Genomic DNA, 8,967 nt, shown 5'->3' with positions numbered 1-8,967 from the left:
AAGTTTACTTTAATTTTAAACTTGAATCGCACTCCTAACTTATTTGAATTTTTATTTTCTTTTTAAATTTAAAACTTTTACCCTTAATTTATAATTAATTTATTCTAAAATTAACTAATATTATAAATAAACAAATTACATGTAAAAATGAGAAGTTCATTCTCTTCAATTTGACATTTATCTGGAAATAATTTTTGTTGTTGTTCTTTTTGTTTTAACCATTTTTAAGTGAAATGATATATATATATATATATATATGTGTGTGTGTGTGTGTGTATGTGTGTGTATGTGTAATATTCATCATGAATATAAAACTCACTATAACATTCATCATGAATAGTTATGTATTTTCATGTGTATACAATAAATTTTCAATATTCATATATCACTATAATATTCATCATTAATATACATTTTCACTATATCATGAATATTCATATACGCTCACATATATACAATAGCTCTTTAATATTCATACATCGGTATGATATTTATAATGAATATAAGTTTTCACTATAACATTCATCATGAATACACATAATATTCATCAATATTTATATATGTTCACGTGTATACAACAACTCTTTAGTATTTATACATCATTAGTATAATATTCATCATGAATATACCATTTCACTATAAACATTCACCATGAATATACTTACTTTTCATCATGAATATTTATATATGTTCATGTGTATACAAAATTGTTTGAGTATTTATACATCAATATGATATTTATCATTAATATACACTTTCACTATAACATTCATCATTAATACACATACTATTCATCATGAATATATGTATTATTCATCATGACTATTTATGTATTATCACATGTATAAAACAACTCTCTAGTATTCATATTTATATGATATTCATCATAAATATTAGTTTTCACCTTAAAAYTCATCATGCATRTACATACTTATCATGAATATACTACAGTTTCAACTCTACACAGTCTAGTTTTTGTTTATTGGGTTCTCAATTCATCTCAATGAGTTCTCGCCTCGTTTCGGTGGGTTCCCTATCCATCTCGATAAATTTGAAATTKGTGGGTTATGGTTTTACACACACAAKCATACAATAAATYAATTAATAGGTTYTCAATCKGTCTCCATGAAAAATGAAGGTGGTAGATTATGAYTTTACACACACAACCATACACTAAGTCAGTGGTTGTGTGTTTGGATTAGTTAGATTGGTCTTGATAGGTTCTCAATTAGTCTCGATAGGTTTTCAATTAGTCTCGACTAGTCTNCACTAAGTCAGTGGTTGTGTGTTTGGATTAGTTAGATTGGTCTTGATAGGTTCTCAATTAGTCTCGATAGGTTTTCAATTAGTCTCGACTAGTCTCGATCGGTTTCGATAGGTTTTTAATTGGTTCCCGATCCGTCTCGATAAAAAGATAAAAGTGGTAGGTTATRATTGTGAGTTCCAGATTCAAGTATGATACTCCAATCTAGAGTAGAAATATCAAAATCATAATGTGGAATCAATCTGTCGGATGTTTTATTGAGAAAGAAAACAAATTACACCATTAAGAACACATAGTTAAGCTATGATTTTATTGAAGAGTTAAACTAACAAAGTCAATGTACACTATTACTATTTCTATTTATACCAAGGAAAGTCACATATTGACTTCTCAAGGTATTTACAATAAAGCCCYTATAATATTGAATACAACAATTTAGCCTAGCAATCTCCTCCTTKCCTTTGTATTCAAGTCCATAGTATAGTCCAGACCTTTTCCTCAAGCCAAAGTAGGTTTCAAATCTTTTGTTGTGTTCTGGAAGTTTAATCCGTCTTGAATAACTTCAATTGCTCTTAGGGCAACTCCAATCGAACGGTAAAACCTTAGTTTTGCCGTTCTTTTGGATCCAATCGACCTGCAAAAACACCAAAACTATAGCGGTCGCTGAAAATGAACGACAAATATGCCGGGGGAGAAGAAGAACGGCATCTTGCCAAATTGGTGGTCCCCATCATGTTTTCCCAATATTTAATGGTTTTTAAATAAATTATAAATAAATAAATAATTACAAATATTAAGTTTTAGGTTTTTATATTTATTATTTAAATTTATATATATATATATATATATAATAAATTATTAAAAACACAAATATGATACCGGATAAACGTAAACGTATTTTATTAATGGAAATTTTAAAAACTGAAATACATAAATTAAAGGGTCCAATCGTCTCCGCTAGACATAAACTGACTAAAGCTTCCTGCTATGTTTTGAGATCCTTCGGGTTGGTCTTGAGCTGCTCCAAATTGTTGATGTGGAGATACTCGATATTGAGATGCTACGAATTCTGATCCTTGTCCAGACATATGAACCTGGGGTTGCGCTCTCTCTCTCGCTATTCGAATTTTCTCATTTTTTATGAACTCATACCACACAGGATCAGTGATAGAGGTTAGATCGATGCACATAAGTTTGTCATCCGCCAACCTTGCCTCTAATGCAAGTTTCTGAGCTTGAAGCTCATTCCTTCGCATCATAACTTCAGTGGTTTTAGCCATTTGTTTCTTCATTTTTTTACTAGCCTTAACTAAATTCTCTAGCTTATTATCATATTGTAGCCTTGATTTTGCCTTTTTCACACCAATTGGTCTTTGAGTACCTTCTATGTCGTTGACTAGTAAACCGGCATCTGTCCCAGACGATGAACCAGGACCGGAAGAAGGTGATTGATAAGGACTTTCTCGTTGATACTGAGTTGATGCAGTGACATTTGATAAACTCTCAGAGTCTTTCAAGATGTTCCAGACATGATCAAACTTAAAACCCTTCTTATAGGATCCATCAAGTTTTAACAGCTCTTTCGCTTCGTTCATCTATGAAAAATACACGTTATATTTAAAATAATAAAACAATGATCAAGTAAAACAATAAATACTTACGATATCTTGTTCAGAAGCACCACTTGGATTCCTCATTTCAACTTGATTGATACACCCTCGCATTTTTTTGCAAGCTTTTAGAATGCAAGACATTCTCGTTTCCAATGATCTTCTTGGTCGATGATTGGTTGCGAACGGTTCGGTTTGGTGATAAAAGAGTTTCTATTCTTGACCAAAACTTATCTTTTGATTGGTTTCTACCTATTATTGGATATTGAGTTATATTAAGATAACAATGACATAGTTGTATGTCTTCGTTATCTTTGTAGGATGAAGTTTGGCTTGTTGAAGACATGTTTATGAAAAGGCTGGTAATATGTGTGATTTAGCTTACCAACTCGCCCCCTATTTATACACACAAATTTCAATTCATTACAAATGAAGACAGATTAGACAATACACTGGCAAGATTCTTCTGAAAAGTCTGGCAAGATTCTTCTGAAAAGTCTGGTAAGAATTGACAACACCACTGATTCTCACTATAAAACGTGAATCACAGCTCAATGAAAATAACTCAACTATATTTTGCAATCTTCTTTGTTGAGAAATACCACTCAAATGGCTGATAATTCGTATTCAGACGATGAGGCTTTTGATAATACACAGGACGAACTAATGGTCGAGGCATTCAATCTAGCGTCTGAAATGGATAATTATATCCGTAATTATGCTGGCAACAATAAATTATCTTCTTATCGTGGTTCTATTCCTGGCCATCTAGTTATCAATCGTGATCAGGAAAATGCCGATCGCAATCTCTTCAATGATTATTTTTCTGAAAATCCTTGATTTCCTGAGTCGATGTTTCGTCGACGATTCCGAATGAGTCGTATTTTATTTGTTCGTATTTTGGATGTTGTCCAAAGTCATGACAACTACTTTCTCCAACGAAGGGATGGATGCGGCAAACTTGGGTTGTCCGGTTATCAAAAAGTTACTGCTGTATTTCGAATGTTGGCATATGGCGTGGCTGCAGATGCTACAGATGAGTACGTTAAAATAGGCGAATCGACGATTTTAGAAGCTTTGAAGCGGTTTTGTCGTGCCATCGTGGAGGTGTTTGGAGAACGCTATCTTCGAACATCCAATGCTAATGATGTGGCATGACTACTCCAAGTTGGAGAACAACGAGGTTTTCCAGGAATGTTAGGTAGTGTAGATTGCATGCATTGGAAATGGAAGAATTGTCCAACCGGTTGGGGAGGACAATATTCCGGTCGTAGTAGATCTCCAATTATTATTCTTGAAGCTGTAGCTGACTCTGATCTTTGGATATGGCATGCATATTTTGGTTTACCGGGGGTCCAACAATGACATTAATGTGTTGGAGTCCTCCCATCTTTTTGCAAATCTTGCAGCAGGTACTGCTCCTCCTATTAATTATGTCATCAAAGGAAAATCATATAATATGGGCTATTATTTAGCTGATGGCATATACCCAAAATGGGCCACTCTTGTTCAATCTATTCACGATCCACGTGGCCCTAAAAAACAATATTTTGCAAAGAAACAAGAAGCATGTAGATAAGACGTAGAACGTGCATTTGGCGTATTGCAATCAAAGTTTGCAATAGTAGCAGGACCTGCACGGTTATGGAGGAAGGAAATCTTGCATGATATAATGACTTCGTGCATCATTATGCATAATATGATCATAGAAAATGAACATGATATTAATGCACCAATTGAAGAACGAAGTGAAGTGCAAGACGTGGGAGTTGAGATGATGAACGATGGTGGACTTGAACAGTTTCTTGCTCGACACAAAAAGATCAAGGATAAAGATGCTCACTTTGAACTTTGTAATGCATTAATTGATCATTTGTGGGACGAATATACTAACTCGGAGAATTAGTATTATTTATGTGTTTTTTTAATTTGTGCTATTTGAACTAATGTAATATTTTTAAATATAAAATTTATTAATTACAATTTTATCGTTTTTATTTTAACATTTCTTCATTAAATAAATTATTTACTAATTCTTTATTATTATAATATCTATTACAAATTATAAATATTGTTATTAAAAATAGTAAATAAAATATGTTATTTTAATGTGGGTTCCATAAATTTGGTGTTTTTTTTAGAGTGTGATTGGAGTTGAGTTTTTTTTTTTGGTGTTTATGGGCCCACCAGATTTGGTGTTTTTGGTGTTTTTTTTGGTGATGAGGTTGGAGTTGCCCTTATAATCAGGTTTCTATCTATTTCATCCATCTTCTTTATTTCTTTCTTATTTTCATCCAACTCTTTGTTTAACTTCTGCCTAATTAGCTTAAACTTACCATCTGCAACTTCATTGAATCTAAGAAAGCATTTCTCAGACTTGACATTCTGATAAACTATCCCAAATTCAGGTATTTCAAGTATCATCCACACTGGAAAGTTTTCAACGTCTGAAAGACTCTGATCTGGCTTAACTAAATTTATTCTCTTGTGATTTCTTTCACATCCAATCTAAAAGTCGGTAATATAGGAGTACTTGACCTGTCTTCTAATAAATCTCTTAACTGCATTCAGTCCAACTATCACATCTTCAGGCCTGATTGTTCTTTTTCTGAACTCATGGTACAAGAACTCAAGATCATCTAACTCTAGATTAGCGAAATCAGCTTCAGAGAATACCCATTCTTTTCCATGTTGCTTCACTACTTTGAATATTGGATACCATAACATATACAACTTTCTTGCATACACCTCACTGATTGATACGATCCTTTTCTTGGTATTCAAAATATGCCTCTTTTGAATCTAAGCTTTCGTCATGTAGATGTATTAAAAATGAAGTATTTGTTAGAACTTTCAAATTCCCAACACCTTTGCTGGATCTAACTCCTTGATCTCCTTAACAAAAATACTTCTTTCTTCATCTTCAAAAAATGCAACCTTTATTATAGTACGCTCCCGTCGTCGAATAATCTCTTCACTTTTTATAGCAGGAGTACTAGACTTTTCTCTTGTAGGCTCAGATTACAGTTTTACTACTGAGGACTCAGCTTGTTGTTGCACTGTAGAAGGTTCAGGCACTTGATCAACAACATTTTCTAATTCATTTGGTTTGGAATCAATGTCCATCAAATCTACCAACATATCATTCATGTTTTTAGCTCAGTTTCTTTAGCTACAGAATCTTCAGGCTTTTCAACCCTTGGATCAGCTTCACCATACAAGACTATATGTCTTTCACCCATATTCTCACATGTACCTATAACTTGAACATCACCAACTTGTTCAGTTTGTTCATCTTGACCAGTAGGTTCAACTATAACAGTACCTTTAGTCGTCTTTTGTCTCTTCTCCCCCTCATGCTGATCTAGATCGTCCTAATCATCATGTTTTCTCTTATGATCGGTAGTCTGAGATTTACAAGTTTCTTCCAACGACTGAACCCGTACCGCTAACCTCTTTAAAGATTCTTCAATGGCAAAATGTGAAGTAGATGAACTGACAGCTCTGGTCAAGTTGTTGATACTTTAAACAACCTCCTGTTTAAATGTGTTGAAGATCTTCTCAATAAACCAATTAAATCTGAATCTTCTAAATTGAGTTGATAGGCTTGAGAAAACAAAATTTGCATATAACAGCAATTTGAGCTCAGCAACAGATAAATCTTCAACAGGTTTTAGCTGTGGTAGAGGAGGTGGTGGTGGTGGTAGTGGTGAATCAGTAGCAACAATCGCTTTTCCCTTATGGATCCACTTCAAAGAATCAAACTGTTCAACAAAGGAATCCTTGACAGCCTATAGAGTACTGTCTAGGTAATCTTTTGTAACAAAAGTTGGGAAAACTAACTCTTGGATCATGTAGATTACCAGCCATCACAATAGTTGAATCAACTGTGTGGCCTATATTAAAATATGGCATGATGTTAATTATAGTAGGACTTCCATCCTGTCCTCACAGAATACTTGTAGAAGTCTCTACTCAGGATGTTCTGGCTATGTCACTAAGACATGCTGTAGAAATCACTGTATGTGTACCTAGAAGTGTATCAGGCTCTAGACTCTGCAAGAAATGAAGTTGGTGACAGAACAAATGTCTATCCTTTTCAATATCTAAGTTCTCTGTGTGAGAACTTGATGGTATATGTGTTAGGTCTCCGTGAGTGTATGAAACATACATTTGTTGAGAGATGACTGAGTGGCTTAGTGGGGTTGATTGTGCTTGCACCATTGGGTCCATGGTGATTGTTTCAATACCCGATCTCAACACATAATATCGGATAACAGATGTGACTACCCGAATAACCGACTCAGTTTGGAAAAGACCAACTTTTCTTTAAGTTATGTCACTCCCTCACCAAGTTTGTTTGGCTTCCCTTCCCTCAATCTATCAAAATGTTTAACTAAAGCTCCCTCAAATCCACCTTGTACTCCTTGATTTATCTAAATAATCCGATTACCAATATCAACACCAGAATTGTTATCATCATCATCATCATTGTCTCCAAGATCAGGATCATTATATTCAACATCAATTTTTATCTCTTCATCATCAAAAGTAGAAGTAGATGGAATGACTTCTACATCTTCTGGAATATCAACTTGAGTATATGCATCCTAAGCTTCAAAACCCCTCTCATTTTCATTTTCCTCCTTCATCTATCCTCGATTAGGAACTCTAGTTACTTGATCCTGCTCATTCCTAGATCTAAACCCCTTACTGCTCTCAGATCTAGGGATTGCTTCCTGGGTAGGTCCCTCTGGTTCTGGCTGGACCAGAGAAGCTTTATATGCCCTATACTCTCTCACACTCAGTGCATCTTGATTTGCATAGGCTAGAAGATTATCTGGGATAGAAAGAACCATAGGAAATACCCCTTCGTCTTTGTTTCAGAGGTACTCCATTTCATACTCAGGAGCTGATAGAGATGAGTGTCTTGACGAAATGTTTCTGTTGGTACGCATCATGCTACTAATAAGAAGCTATAGAAATCTCTAGTATGGTACAAACTTTAACGCCTTGGAGTTTGCTTTATCTTCTACAAGCTAAGTCCAGAATATGGTAGTATAATCGTAGTATTTGTTGAATGCTACACCATGAAATAGTCCGAGTACTAGCAGATTGGATCGGTCTAGTCCTGTATGTTTGGGTGTTAAGCATCTGTTGAGAATAGAGAATAATGTATGCCAAATTGATGGTAGGTACATTATCTTGAAGGAGCTAGCTGTGGCTGATGGTTATTAATAACCAAAGGATCTGATTAGCCAAGGGATCTGATATCTGCTAGTAGTTCAACTTCAGACACAAAATCATCAAAGTTCTCCTTGCCTTGGAAAGCATTCTTGTTTAGAAGTTATAGAACCAACCTCATCCTTTTCATGGTGATCTTCGTGATATAATTATCCATAAATGCTTGAAAGTGGTAGTTGTTTTCCTTTAGATTTGTACGTCAGTGTGTTCCAGAACTGCTATAGGTATATGATTGGAATGTCAGCAATGGCAGCTAGAGCATATGGTAAAGGATACCCTTTCAAGATTTCCAGAATGACTAGATGTTCTGTCTTCAGAGTGTTAAAATCCTGGTGATGATTGTTTGGCTTCAGTTCAAAGAATTATGATCTCGGAATCAGTGCATCATCAGGATTTTTGGCATTTATTGACTGAGATCGGGATGACAAGTCAGATATGACTGATGGCATGGGATATTCATCTATCAGATTGGTGGTTGGATTCATGTTGCTCTGATGCCATGGAATACTTGAAATGTAAACATGTTAGCACAAAATCCCTTTTGAAAATGATTTTTGAATAATTGAATCTTCTTGAAAACTTTAAAAAAAATTCTAAGTGTTAAAGTTGTCGCGTCCCAAAGAAACAATGGGATGCGATAGTCTAAACTATCGCACAACAAGGAACAAGTATCGCAGAAGAAGGATGCAATACATGGAATTGTCGCACAAGAAGGGCGCGACAAACCCAAACTATTGCATGATAAAGATGCGATAAAACCCTAAGTTAGAACATATTAGATTACAACACCACTAAAATGATGTTATAATTGATAAAATATGACATACCCAAATATCAAATGACTTGATA

At 34.5% G+C, this 8,967-nt stretch overlaps 1 pseudogene; it reads left to right on the top strand.

Moving 5' to 3' along the window:
• The first annotated feature begins 3,483 nt into the window (after window positions 1-3,483).
• Window positions 3,484-4,780, top strand: LOC112506189 (annotated as a pseudogene).
• Window positions 4,781-8,967: the final 4,187 nt, after the last annotated feature.

This window comes from Cynara cardunculus (genome assembly GCF_001531365.2).
Source record: "Cynara cardunculus var. scolymus isolate 2C chromosome LG 2, CcrdV1, whole genome shotgun sequence".
Lineage (NCBI taxonomy): Eukaryota > Viridiplantae > Streptophyta > Magnoliopsida > Asterales > Asteraceae > Cynara > Cynara cardunculus.
This window is presented reverse-complemented; position numbering and strand designations above follow the sequence as displayed.